Source organism: Natator depressus, chromosome 17, assembly GCF_965152275.1.
Source record: "Natator depressus isolate rNatDep1 chromosome 17, rNatDep2.hap1, whole genome shotgun sequence".
In the NCBI taxonomy this organism is placed as follows: domain Eukaryota; kingdom Metazoa; phylum Chordata; order Testudines; family Cheloniidae; genus Natator; species Natator depressus.
In genome coordinates this window covers 23641478-23656122 of record NC_134250.1, presented here as the reverse complement: position 1 = coordinate 23656122, position 14645 = coordinate 23641478, and the positions used below count along the sequence as shown (strand labels likewise).

Sequence of the window (14645 nt, the reverse complement as noted above, 5' to 3'; positions counted from 1 at the left end):
CGGGGGTGTAGCAAGCATTATGCTTCTCGTCAAGGTGGATTACCAGGAGCGCTCCAGCTGCGGAGTCCGGGCGCTCTGCGTGCCTTGCCAGTGTGGACGTGTCATGAGTTAGGGCACCCGGGGCTGCTTTAATGTGCTCTACCTTGCAAGTGTAGCCATGCCCTAAGTCAAAGGGATGGGTATTGTGTTTTTTGAAAGTCCTTCTCTGGATTTCAATGCATAGTTTTTCACTATGAGATTTTTACTTCTCTTTGCAGGAAAATGTCAGCCTCCGTAGAATAAGCTTAGAGACATCTACAACCACAGAAGAATCAAAGTCTCAAAAGGTAGTGCTTAATATTTGTTTTATGTATTATTACTTTTCCACTAATAGATGAACCTAATAAATAAAGATACCTATGACCCCTGACACTTGCTTCAAAAAGAAGCCCACCCTATTACCAAACAAGAAACAAATCTATGCAGGTTTTTCATTTGTTCCCCTCTGACATCACCAATTCCTTTACAGTTCTTTCTCAGAGATTCCTGGAACAACACTGCTATGCTCTGCTTCATTTTAGGGGCGAGGAGCAAATGCACAATCTAGCCTTCAGTATGTTGACAGACTTTCCTATTTCCTGTGTTTTCCAACTTAACGTCTCCAGGAGCTAAACTAATAATCAATTTTCCCCCATATGGGGAAGAGCTATCATGACTGTCCATTGATGGCTGAAGTATGTTATGTTTTGCAAGATTGGATTTGGCTTCTACTGAGTTAATAAAGAACATGCATCTAGAGAAACATTCCCCACCCCTCCCAGTCCTCTGCAGGAGAGTCTAAAGGGATAGGATTTCTCTTAGGAGGATCAGATGATTGATTTATAAATAGTAATGCATTTTGATGCCTGTCCGGGGCTACTTAGATTGCTTGTTACTTGTTATAGCCTTTCTTGTACTACTGCTTGGCCCCAGCTGGGCTGTATAATACTAATGTTTGATACCAAAAACAAGGAGGGAAATGTGTACTTTCCATCTGAACTGTTTGGTTTCAGAGAGCTTACATTTCCTATATGGAAGGTTACTGTCCTGATGCCAGTGATTTTTACCTCACAGCATGAGCTTCAGGCCCAAGACACTGACCTGCCTTATACCAGGTTTTACAAGAACGTGATGTTAGTGTGGGTTCATGTGAGGTTACTTTCCAAGGCAATGTTGGATCCTATTGTCCTGCCTATGTTCTTCCCACAACTGCATGCCCATTCCAGGGAGGCTCTTCTCTATATGCCCAGAGTCCAACGGTTCTTGGAGCCCTGTTTGGAGAGGACTAAGTCCCCAGGAAAGTCCACTCTGCTCTTTTTCATCTGACACTAGTTTGCTGGCTCATGCTGTTATTGAGAGGACCATGTTACCTGGCTGGCTTGAAACTAAAAGCCAGATGAGGGGTGCCTTCACTGGAGACAAGATTGCACCATGGCCTGCCTTGGAGCTGTTTCCATCTTAGACATTTGCAAAGCAGATGAATGATCCCCTCCCATGTCTTTCCAATAGTTATTCTTTGAATTCAGTCTCAAGCAGGGAATCCCGCTTTGTACTCTGCTCCTGAGATTGTTTCCAGGTAGGGTTGGAAAATCTCTCCCATTCCCCCCAGAAGCTATGCTTTATTTTGGGATGTGACTTTCAGGGCACTGTTTTTTACATGGGATTTTCTTGCTGTTCATTATCTTTTTCTACAGACTTGAATGTTTTGTCTGGTGTTGGACTTGAAAGTGGTACCTGGCTTCTCTTAAGGGAGATAATGGTGTTTAACGTGATACAGAAAAAGCAGAACCAAACCAATTCCTCCCTGCTCGTATCGTTGTTATAGGCCTTGTTATTGCTTTCGTCTGCAGCTTTGCTCTCCTTTTTCTTCGGGGACATTCCTTAAGCTTCATATCTGTAGAGGTGAGAAAGTTATTTGCCTGTATATTTATATTTTTGAAGGTGTCAAGTTACTCGCCACTCCCTTAGAGATGTCCTTTTTCTGAGGTGCTTGTTCGTGGGTACCTTGTTGTTCAGTTTTCTCCCAAAACACGGTTCTGATTCTCTAGAATTAACTCTTCTTGCTGGGAACATCTCCTCCCATGGGACTGAGGAACTGTTTGGGATGTTTGGAGGGCAGTGTTTGTTTTCATCAGGTGTGGCACGGATCACTACTGCAGGCCTGGCTTACACTCTACCCTGCTCCTGCTGTCCTCTGTGTTAAAATAAAACAAACAAACTTCCAAGGTAGGGGAATTGTGCCAGTCCTATGCTATGCAGTGAGAACCCTACCAGAGTTACAAGGTAAGTAATTATCTCTTACTATGATCTATACACCCTTAAGTCATTTCCAAACTTTGGATTTTTTTTTTTAACTCTGATAGTTTCCTTGTGCATCTTCTTTAAATGATGGAATACTCATCAACCTTAACTACATCTTAATGCCTTTTTTTGGGTATGAAGATGGGTCTGAGAAGTCTCTTCTAAGCCTTTTTACCCCAAAAGCATCCAAGCTCTGAGTGAAACAGTTGATCAGAAGCTCCAAATCACACAGTTCTCTGGTGTTAAGTGAGTTGGGAGATAGTAGAGAGCAATTGGCTCAGTCAGAAGTAGAATCATAATTCCCTTTTGAGCGCGTACATTTCTGCATTCTAAGATGAAATTGTCTTGGTCAGTCTAGCAATACTGACGTATACCTATTACTCACTCATTGTTATCGGAGTACTTAGTGACAGCTGCAGTTAAAGTACCCTAAGCATTCCATTTTAAAGCTCTTGTTCAGTTGTCAGTCTTTCTCTTTTTGAGCTGAAAATTTTCAGGCCTGTTGTCTGGCCAAGGATTTGGGGCTTTGTTAGTCTTACTTTTGTTTTGTGTTTGGACAGTTTAAGCAAAAATGATTCAGTGACTTAATGCTTTTGCTATCATTATCTTTTAAAAGTGTTGGACCTTTTCAGCACCACTCTGCTCTCTAACTGGGAGTGATGGAAAGTTTGGCAGAGGTTTCCTAAAAATGCTTTTAAAAGCCTTATTGTTGTTTTAATAACTTTTTCCCGGTGCTCAGGGGTGGGGGTGTGTGTGTGTGTGTGTGTGTGTGTGTGTGTGTGAGAGAGAGAGGCGCGCATGTGTGTGTATATGTACATATACACACACACTCTCTCTCTCCTAATGCTCTGGCTGTGTGTGTGACTAGTGCTGTCTGTGCAGTGGTGGCACTGCATATGTGAGTGTGTGTGTGACAAAGCTGGATAGAATTAAAAAATAAATATATATAAAAAAGACGGAAGCTACTGTCTTGTTTGCAGCACAGGCACATGGTGGACGAGGCAAGGCTCTGTGGATATCTTGCTATTTGGGAATCTTTCATCTGCATCTGCTAGGAGATGCCAGGCACCTGGGGGCATGGTGGCTGGGCTGGGCTCAGTGTGCATGTGGTACTGGAGCAGGGCCTCCACACACACTCCCACATCAGTGCCCTTGGGACACTTACATTTTTTGATGTAAATTTTTTGCTCTGAAATGTTGTAAGTTTTTATAAAAGACAGGCTTCTGAGCCTGGCATTTCAAACTGTTCTGGGGGAACTCTCAGCCTTCCCACCGCTCTCCACTTGGGCATGGTGGCTACAGACCTGGGAAGTTGTTTGTGCACCTATAGGATGCAGGCCTGTATGTTAGAGTCATCGACTCTGCCCCTTTGGTAGTGTGTGGGATGCATTAGGGCACTGCTTCTATCCTGGGGAGGAGGCTGTGTGTTGAGGGGGCACGATAAATGCCCTGAGACATGGGAGAGCTGTGTGCATTGAGAGCTGGGGTTCAGGGTACTCTCCCACAGGTGTAGGAAGTCTGTTTTAGATGCTCCCTTCCTACTGAATGCCTTGTCCCGCTATAGCAGAGCACCAGTGTAATTAGTGTAATACACAAAAAGAAAAGGAGTACTTGTGGCACCTTAGAGACTAACCAGTTTATTTGAGCATAAGCTTTCATGAGCTACAGCTCACTTCATCAGATGCATGTAGTGGAAAATACAGTGGGGAGATTTTATATACACAGAGAGCATGAAACAGTGGGTGTTACCATACACACTGTAACGAGAGTGATCAGGTAAGGTGAGCTATTACCAGCAGGAGAGGAAAAAACCTTCTGTAGTGATAATCAAGGTGGGCCATTTCCAGCAGTTGACAAGAACGTGTGAGGAACTGTCAAGGTTCCTCCCCCACTCTGAACTCTAGGGTACAGATGTGGGGACCTGCATGAAAAACCTCCTAAGCTTATCTTTACCAGCTTAGGTCAAAACTTCCCCAAGGTACAAAATATTCCACCCTTTTGTCCTTGGATTGGCCGCTACCACCACCAAACAAATACTGGTTACTGGGGAAGAGCTGTTTGGACACGTCTTTCCCCCCAAAATACTTCCCAAAACCTTGCACCCCACTTCCTGGACAAGGTTTGGTAAAAAGCCTCACCAATTTGCCTAGGTGACTACAGACCCAGACCCTTGGATCTTAAGAACAATGAACAATCCTCCCAACACTTGCACCCCCCCTTTCCAGGGAAATGTTGGATAAAAAGCCTCACCAGTTTGCATAGGTGACCACAGACCCAAACCCTTGGATCTGAGAACAATGAAAAAGCATTCAGTTTTCTTACAAAAAAACTTTTAATAGAAATAGAAGTAAATAGAAATAAAAAAAAAAAATCCCCCCTGTAAAGTCAGGATGGGAGATACCTTACAGGGTAATTAGATTCAAAACATAGAGAACCCCTCTAGGCAAAAACCTTAAGTTACAAAAAAGATACACAGACAGAAATAGTTATTCTATTCAGCACAATTCTTTTCTCAGCCATTTAAAGAAATCATAATCTAACACGTACCTAGCTAGATTACTTACTAAAAGTTCTAAGGCTTCATTCCTGGTCTATCCCCGGCAAAGACAAAATATAGACAGACACACATACCCTTTGTTTCTCTCCCTCCTCCCAGCTTTTGAAAGTATCTTGTCTCCTCATTGGTCATTTTGGTCAGGTGCCAGCGAGGTTACCTTTAGCTTCTTAACCCTTTACAGGTGAGAGGAGATTTCCTCTGGCCAGGAGGGATTTTAAAGGGGTTTACCCTTCCCTTTATATTTATGACAGGAACTGTGGAGGGGGAGAGGGGAGGAAATAATCATGGGGAAATAGTTTTACTTTGTGTAATGACACATCCACTCCCAGACAAAGGCAGCCACTTGTGGGTTGGAGAGTAGCTGCCAATGCACGACATCTCTGCACGCTCATGCCAGGAAGAGACAATTCGACCAAGGACTCATGGGCAAATCCTTCTCTTGCACCCAGCGGTTATGGGGGTTTATGTTCATGCAGAGTGGGTGGGACTGTGGTTTTTAAAGTCTCATCTTACCAGTACCAAGGAAACTACATGGGATTTGTGGTCCATACCAGAGAAGGAGGAAGGGTTGAGTCTGCCCTGCTGAGGCTTTTCAAATCCTGTGCTTATACAAGCAGATCCTCCCTTGCAAATCTAGGTTTCTCTTAGGGTATGTCTGCACTGGAAAAAACAAAACAAAACCCAGCAGCAGCAATTCCCAGAGCCTGGGTAAACTGATGTGTGCTGTGGGGCTAAAAATAGCAGTGTAGACGTTCCCACGTTGGCTAGCGCCTAGGCTCTGAAACCCAGCAAGGGTCTCGGATCCCAGGCTCCAGTCCCAGCGGAAATGTCTACATTACTATTTTTAACCCCATAGCGCGAGCCTGAGTCAGTTGACCTGGGCTCTGAGACTCGCTGCTGCATTTTTTTTGCAGTGTAGATGTACCCTCAGCCTGAGGACACCTGTCTGCAAGCAGAGATGTGGGAGCTCAGTAAGCAGTGCCTTTCCCAGAGGCGTCGTTCACCAGTGTCTCAGCACTGTGCTTCTAGAGGGTCTTTTTCTTCCTTTTTCCCCTGACAAGGGAGTGGGGAACGAGAGAAAATGGAAGTGCTGTATGCTTCTCTGCCACTAGCGCTGAAGTCCCTGTGCTCTAGGGGAGGGTTGTGCAGAGAAGGTATTCGCTATCTAGAGCTCTTAAATAACTGGGATACGATCATTATTCAAACTAGGGTGTCACAGACTTCTTTGGCAAGCTCCCTGCGCTCACCAGGGGGCTCCCTGCATCTTTTCATTCTCCCCCACAAGTGCCCTCCATTCCTCTATATTTCAGGGACTCCCTGCAAGCCCACCTCCCATCCCAGCATCTCTGTGCTCCCCCATTTCCCTGTCTCCTATACCAGAGTGCTCCTTCCCTCTGCTTGCCAGGGGCTATGTGAATGCAAAGGATTCTATGTTTCCCATGCCCTCCTCCCTCTATACCATTGCCCCATTGTCCTCTCCCCATGCCAGGGACTCTGTGGTCCCTCATTGCCCCCGCTCCTGCTCCCTTTCCCCACTGAGCAGACATGCCAGAGTCTCTGTAAGCTGTGCGCCCCCCCCCCCCCATTTTAAACTGTATTGGGACTATGGGCAGAGCTGAGCTGGGGGTGTTGTTATGCTGGAAAACGGCTGCTATCTACTGGATCTTTGTTCTGTAGATACTTAAAAACCCAGATGAAGCTGTTGGCTCTCCTGATGAAATGCTGGAAGCTCCATGGGTCTCCCTTGTCTCCCTTCCGATTTGCCGACTTTCACCAAAATCACTAGCATTCTGTCCATTGGTGCCTAGAACATTTCCTGAAACTTTGGAATTGATCTGATGTAGCATTTAAAAGTTACTGCATTAATGACAAATGGAGAAAAGGCAGCAGATTGAGTGTTAGAGCTTGTCTGCACTGCATTACTGTGCACCAGTGACTGTCACGCACTAAGTGGCCTGTGTGGACCTTGCTGACATGCACTATAAATTCCTTAGTGTGCTTTAATGTAGTTCTGGGATTACGTTAATGTGCACTAGCGAACTTCTAGTGTGCACCAGCAGGGTCCCCAAGGGCCAGTTACTGTGTGAGAGTTGCTGGTGCGGACTAGAATTTACAACCCTCAGGTGCAGCTTAACACACCATGTAGACAAGAACTTAACCCTCTCAAGCTCAGTCAGTTAGCTGTAGGGGTGGGCAAGAGCAGCTTCTTAGCTGAAGGTGAAGGCATGCCGAGTTGTCTAACCTTACTGGGACGCTCTGTGCTTTTTCATCTGCAGGGATTAGCTCTATAGAATAAGGGCACATCTACTCTGGAAACATGCCGGGGGGGTTGTGTATCCACATTTAGTGAACTGCAACAAGTGTTGTGAGAGCAGTGCACTACCGTATCCCACAACTGAGATACTTTAGTCTGGTATCATTGTAGCCAGACAGCACTGTGAGGTTTTGAAACAAGTGCTCAGCATTCTGGTCAGACAGCCCATGGTGCATTGCTCAGCTGTTGTGCTGTGTGTGTTCTGTTATGTGCACTTTTGTGCTGCGCATTGTGGGACACCTACCAGAAGACAATGGAATTCTGGGACTTGAGGTTAAATAATTTCCATGATTCTTCTTCTTTCATTCCATCCTCCGTCTGGGGTTTGCAAGCCAGTGCCATTTTCAAAGCATTGTCAGGCAGCATGGAGGAAATATTTGCGATTGTTTCAATCCTCATGGTGATGAATATAAACAGGCTGCTGCAAGCATGTCTGAAGTCACTGCGCGAATTTAGAACCAGAGTGATAAGGGCATCTGAGAAGGTGGATGCCGAAATCAAGTGGAACTATCTCAGTCTTTTCTTGCAGCAGCTTGACTCCATGGAGCGCCACTTTTGGGCTTAGTCCACTGGCACTGGCTGGTAGGAAAGGACAGTGCTGCAGACTGGGATGACCAGCCGTGGTGGCAGAATATCAAGATGTCAAAAGCCACTTTCCCAGTGATCTGTGCAGAGCTCTTCCTGGAACTACCACAGCAGAACACCTATATGAGAGCTGCCCACAGCGTGGAGAAGCATGAGGCTATTGCCATCTGGAAGCTTATCACCCATGATTGTTACTGATCAGTAACTAACCAGTTTGATGTTGGTAGATCAACTGGTGGGGCTTTTGTCATGGAAATGTGTGCTACTATCAAGAAGGCTCTGCTGCCTGGGCTTGATTATGGGCTCAGGGTCTAACTGATCACCTTATGTGGGGTTGGGAAGGAATTTTCCCAGGTCAGATTGACAGTGACCTTAGGGATTTTTTACCTTCGTCTGCAGCTTGTTGGTGTGGGTCACTTGGCAGGATTATCTGGGTATATTTCACTCAGTCGTTTCCCTGCCATTAGGGGAGGCTCCAGCGATGGTATGCCTCAGTCCTGTCTATGCTTTGCCTGTGGCACATAATACTAGTTCAGTCTCCTGTGAGTGGTAATACTCTGCTCTTATTTTGGTTGTTGGGTTCACGGTGTGGGTGGTGGGTGGGGGTGTTCGCCTACAGGGTCAGACTAGATGATCTAGTGGTCCCTTCTGTCCTAAACTCTGACCCCCAGGTCACAAGACTGGGCACTGCACAGGCGGTTATTAACAGGTCTGCACAGATACAGTTCCCAAATTGGGGCCACCTGCCTATTTTTTACCTCTGGCCCCAGGCCTTGGAGTTCAACAGGAAAGGATATTTCTCCATGGTGCTGCAAGGCCTGGTTTATCACCATGGAAAGTTCACCAATATTTATGGGTAGGGCTCCGTGTCTGTCACAGAGGTTGCGGAAGTCACAGATTCCATGACTTTCCGGGACTTCTGCTTATGCGGCCCTGGGGTCAGCCCCACTGGCCACTGCTGGAGTGGCTCTGCAGTCAGCTGCTGAGGCAACTGGCCCCGGGGAGCACCTGAGCAGCGGCCGCTGTGGCTGGTGCCAGAGACTGCCTAAGCAGCTGGTCCTGGTATGGCCAGAGCAGCTGCTGCTCAGCGGCCCCCGGTACCTGGTGCTGCTGGTCCCAGAGGTGCCCCCCAGCAGTGCGTCCCTCCCTCCCCTGCAAAATTTAGTCAGCGGTATAAATCATGGTCAGGTCACAGGCTATGAATTTTTGTTTATTGCCCATGACCTGTCCATGACTTTTATTAAAAATACCCATGACTAAATCATAGCCTTATTTATGCGGGCTGGTTTGGAAAGGTTCATGATACTAGGATCTTTATAAAGCCTGGACTGTTTTTTTGCAATGACAAATGGAACTTCTGCACCAGTGGTATTGATGGACATTGTTGGTATCACCATCCATCAGTCATTCAGCTTACCTTCTGCTGCCCTGGCTTATGAAGACTTTTACTGGACACTTGGAGGGAGAAAGGAACTGTTTAACCATTCCCTGAGTAGGTGTAGAATGAAAGTGGAATGTGCATTTGGAAGGCTGAAAGGTAGATGGAGGATCCTGGGACTGAGGCTGATGAGGAGCATCTTTGTCTTAGGATAGATGCTTGCTGTGTCAGGCTGGGTTGATTGAAATCAGTTAGTCACAAATTTTAATCAATTTTTTCATTTGGACTTCAGTTATTTTCTAAAGAGAGGTTTGTTCTCATTGGTTGATGATGTAACCATTAAAACATGTTGATTTACAACTAAATAAGGCCTTTATGCTAGATTTGGTACATCTTTTTGGTGTCTGGGGGGTACACTATAATGATATATGTATGTTTAAGCAATTATGTAGCTTAATATTTTCAGATCCTTATTAATCATACATTTTTAGTATGTTAGAAAGTGGTGAATGATATTGCTTATTTACTAGATAATTAACTTTTTGCTCATGACTTGGGTCAAGCTGCATTAAGATGGTAATTGGCATTTAATTAAAACACAAAACAGCATGTAAAAGTATTTTTATTAAAGCACCTATAAGTGTTTTGGACACACAAACTTCTCTAATCAAAATGTTTCACATTTACAGCTATGTGATTTTTTTAAACAAAGGATTATTTTTTAATTTAAATTAGACTTTATTTTGTTTGTGTTTTTCTCAAAATAGCTTATCTTTAGAAAGAAAAATGTATTATAACTTAAAGAGCAAAATAAAAAAAATCCAATTTAAATTAAAAAAAAAAATCTATCTTCCCCCCCCCTCCCCAGTAGATTTTTATCCACCCTGTGCTTTGTTTTGCACAACCTATTTGAGATCAAGGGGAAGGGCCTTGCTAATGGATGGGGGCAGGTTGGGAGGCCACTACAAAACAATATAGCTGCTCATGGGCATAGAGTGGGGGATGCATTTTGCTCAGACCTCAAATCTAGGTGTCACTTGTAAGAGTGTGTGTGTGTTTTGGCATTTGTCAGCATGACTGGCAGCTACCTAAAGAGGGTGCAGTAGATGCAGGCTAGTAATTTTACGGGCACCTCTGCAGGCTGCCATTGCAATGGAGGCTATTACCCTGAGGTGTGTTCCTTCTGTTCAAAAAGGCATTGGGCCAATGGGCAAGTTGTGCCCTGCTGCTTTTTGGCAGGATGGTTCCCACAGAGCTGATGCAGGAGTGTAAGGGGAACCACAGCGCTCAGCGCTGCCCAGCTCTCTGCTGAATTAGAGCACTGCTTGTGCAGAAAGTTCTCCTTTTTAACTCACAGATCAGCAGAAAGTGTACTGCCAAATTAATAGAATTCTGCAGTAATTCAGAGGGATGAATTCCTTTAAGTTCCTTAAAATAGTTTTCTTTTGGGAAATGGCTGTAGCATGATTTGAGTGATTTAATGCATAACAACTCATGGTTGTGCTAAGTTGAGGACATTAGTGAAACTAGGAGCCAGAAACATGATTTTTATACTTTTCTGTATATTCTGCAGCAATAAAAGTGCCTTTCTTCAGGTTAGTCCATGCAGTACTGCCATTTTGCATGGGGATGGTGGGGTCAATGGGGTGGGTGAAGACTAGCAAGTGCCTCGGTAGGAGGGAGTTCAGCAGTATACAGCAAGCTTAAGTGGTGTTTTTATGTTTGCATATTTATAGAAATAAAGGAATAGAATTTACAGTGTCTGGCATGGCTGTCAGTTTGGGTAGCAGGGGTATGAGGCAGTGGCTTGACAAAGCCCTGGCTGGAATGATTTAGTTGGGGATTGGTCCTGCTTTGAGCAGGGGGTTGGACTAGATGACCTCCTGAGGTCCCTTCCAACTCTGATATTCTATGATTAAAAGCCCAGGAGGCAGAGAGAAGGTAGACCAATATGGTAGTGCCTTCATGGTGCCCAGAACTAAGTTGCTTACCTCTTTCCCCATTCAGTTCTGATGTAATATGTCATTTCATATTTACTGGACTTGGTCCCTGCCACAGTTTGGGTCTCTGCACGTGGTTCGGGTTGATTCTCTGGCTGTGATTGGAGGGTTCTGGATCTCTGCGATTGTCTCTGCCCCAGGGATCAAGAGTTGACAAGATCCTAGTCTGGAGGATCAATCAGGGAGCCCACAAACACACAGTCCAGCTCCTCACAGTACGAGCAGGATGTTCTGGCTCTCCCAGACTTTCTATAGTATTTACCAGGTCTGTACTCCAGCCAGAGTGCCTTTGCCTTACCATGGTACTAGAGGCTGTCCTGGACATGCCACCTAGCCTGCATTTGTTACGATAGCAGCTTGTACCCCTGAGCTAAGTGATTGCCATTCAGATACGCCTGATCATGTCCCTCTTCCCAGAGGGCAGTGAAGTCCTGGATCTCAGTATGGTACCAGGGTGAAGAACGAGACTGGACTGCTCAGTAGTCAAGAGGATGACAGGGATGTGTGAACTCCACAAAAGCTGGAATCTCAAAAGTTAGAACCAGTCTGCCTGCCAGCATTTCAGTGGGATGGGGAGGTGACATTTGGTCAGGATAGCTCCAGAGCAGTAGTACAGGGCACAGAGGTAAACAGACAGGATACCTCCAGTAGCCAGCTAAGCAGCAAGGGATAGCAGTAAGAGGACTTGGCAAGTGGATTCAGGATGGGGATGCATCCACATCTACTCTGCTGCGGGTAAACTCATCCCACAGCTCAGTGAACCCACTTCCAAAGTGGGGTTAAAACACCAGATGGTTCCCGACAAAAACATTGTGTGGAGGCCAGGCACTGTAAGGCAAAATAACTCACGTGGACCTGCAATGTATGGAGTGTAGACAAGGCCGAAAACAGCTCGTTGCCACCCATGGGAAGGGAAAGTCCCTTGGCCCCGAAAGCAGAAGTATCTGTTAAGCTGTGAAGTCCCTGTTTTCTGGGGGTTTTGCACCTTTTGTTATGCACCATCGTTGCAATGGCGGTCATTGAAGAGCCTAGCCAGAGAGAAACTTTCCCTCTGCCACTGGAGGTGCTTTTCTTCTGGATGGAATCCCTCTGACAAGGGAAGTGGTAATGCAGCCGTTCTGACTGCTTTGCTCTGATAGGAGAATCATAGGAGTTGGAGGCAGAAATTCTGGATTGGGTCTAGTGGAAAGCCCCAGTGTTTCCCTGTGCCCTGGCAGTTCCCAAACTGCACGTCCCAACAGAGCCTCTATCGAGTGTGAGCCCCGGCGGTTCCTTAGGGCGAGGTGGAAGCAGAGTTCCTGAAGCAGCAGTTGCTCACTGTGACAGCTTCACTCCAGCAAGCTCCAGTCCTACAGGTGAAGTCAGCCCAGCCATTTGTGGCATCTTCATTCTTGGTCGGCACCTGGACATTAGTGACTAATTTGAACTGATGTTCGCAGTGTCCAGCATTGGGGTGAGAATGCATGGAGGCAGATGGTGTGCACTGGGTCACTGGGAGGAAGCAGGTGGGAATTCGAACTGGATTGGTTGATATATTCCATAAATCTCGATGGACGATGCAGGTACCCTTGTGACCAGCTGGATGTCAGGGTGAGCTCCAGAGAAGGAGTTATGTTGATAACTCTCTGCTGTAGAAGAGAGAGGAAGGCTGGTCAGCAAGTTGTAGGGTTGAGTGTTATGGGAGGGAGGATCGCTGATTGCGTGGCTGAGGGGACAGAGTGCAGGGTGTGTTTGGGAGCACAGGGACCTGGTGTTTGGAATTGGGAGCGAGCACTCCTGAGATTTCCTGCAGTCATTGGGGATAAATGAGTGAATAAATGCTGAGGGGTTGTGCGCTGAGTTGAATTTAATCTGCTCCTTTGTCTGAAGAGTTGGTACTTGTCCTAGTCCTCCCTTGGGAGGATTGTTGTCCCATTGACAATAGAGGGCAGTCTCACTGCTCAGAGAGACAGAGGCTCCCAACTTACATGGGACTGTGCATGTTACAAGGGTGACTTGAGGACTATGAAGGGAAATCGGCAGGCAGCTGCTGAGGGGAGCACCATATTATCCAGAATGCAGCACAACCCGAACACAAGGACCCAGAGGCACTAGCTTCCAAAGACAGACATGTGCCAGCATGCAAATGACCTCTGTCCCCTACCCTTTGCTGTTAGGACACCAGCAAGGCAACCAGACCCCTTAGGCTGCTTCTTCCATCACTCTTTCCCTCTCCTCTAGGTTGACTGTTGGCACCAGTAAAACAAAAAACAGGGAACTGAGAGGATGAGCAGTTTTCTCACCCTCTCAGTTCCCTGTTTTTTCCCCCCCTTCATCCTCTTTCTCCAGTTCCTCATCTTCCTTTAAAAACAGAAGGTGTAAGTTATAGGGATGCCAACTTTGCTCCCTGCTTAAGGGTTGGAAGCTTCCTCCCCACCTGCCTGCCCCCGAAATGCTACCCAGCACGACCCTCTTCTTGCTCTAGTCCAGTGGTTTTCAAACTTTTTAGGCTACGTACCCCTTTCCAAATAATGTAGTCTGCCATGTACCCCCATCTGAGATAGGGTCATAATATACCTGTGGTTAGATTTCCAAGTCTTACTAAATAAAATGTGTTGTCTGGCATTACAGGATTTTTCTCGCATACCCCTGACAAAAGCTTGTGTATCCCAGTGTGAAAACCACTGCTCTAGCCTGTAATCTCAGAGGCCCCTGAATACAGAAAGAGCAAAGCATTGAAGCGTGATCCTGGGTGTGGCTGTTTCCTGGGCGAGGAGGGTGAATGGTAGGAGCTGGCTGGAGGGTGGTTAATTTTTAAATATATTTTTAATGTTATAAAATGATCCAATCCACAGATCCCAAAGTCAGTCCCATTACAAATACACCGCACAGGGTTCTGGCCTGCATTGCTAAGTCAGACGTGAAATACAGCAGAAGGTTTTTGTCTGTTTAATTAGATCAGAACTTCATATTTGTTAAATCTAACACAGAATTTAGAGAAGAGGAAGAGACATAACGAGAGAGACAGGAGGAAGTGGAGAAAAATGGAAATAAAATAAGCAGAAAGGAGAGTAGAGGATTAAATTTCACTATCTTCACCTTTTTGCTAAAGGAATCTGCAGAAGTACAGTGCATGCTATGAGTTTGTATCCCTTATCAGAGTGTGCCTTCCTTGTCTTGTACAGAGATGCAAGGTTCCAGGCCTGTTGAACCCATTCGGACAACAAAGGAGAGTGGAGATTTTACCCTCTCCTTCAAATAACTGATCGAGCAGCTGGCCCAAAAACTGAACGAGCATCTGATTATCTGTTATGTTCCTCAGAGTTCAAATACCCAAGATACAAGACTCCAAAGTACTTGGTACTAAAAAGACAATTATCTTTTCCGCCCCAGCGTAACACAGAAGAAGTGATCAGTGCTGAGGTAACAGAGTTTGTAAAGCAGGGTGTCCTATTGAATGAAGTGACTCTAATATCTGTCAGAGATGTAACTTGCATCTTACTTATTTTCACT

The 14645-nt window shown here is 45.7% G+C and overlaps 1 protein-coding gene across 3 annotated transcripts in view; it reads left to right on the top strand.

Annotated features, from left to right (window-relative positions):
- The window catches only part of MTMR4 (myotubularin related protein 4), a 137499-nt gene that overhangs the window by 18550 nt on the left and 104304 nt on the right, over positions 1 to 14645 (top strand). The window contains exons 2-3 of one of the 3 annotated variants that reach the window (XM_074974818.1): positions 258 to 326; positions 1713 to 1920. The exons of 1 other annotated variant lie outside the window; for it this stretch is intronic. The gene's annotated coding sequence lies outside the window, so the exon portion shown is untranslated. The remainder of the gene's footprint in view (positions 1 to 257; positions 327 to 1712; positions 1921 to 14645) is intronic. One more of the 3 variants, XM_074974817.1, reaches the window with a different exon arrangement.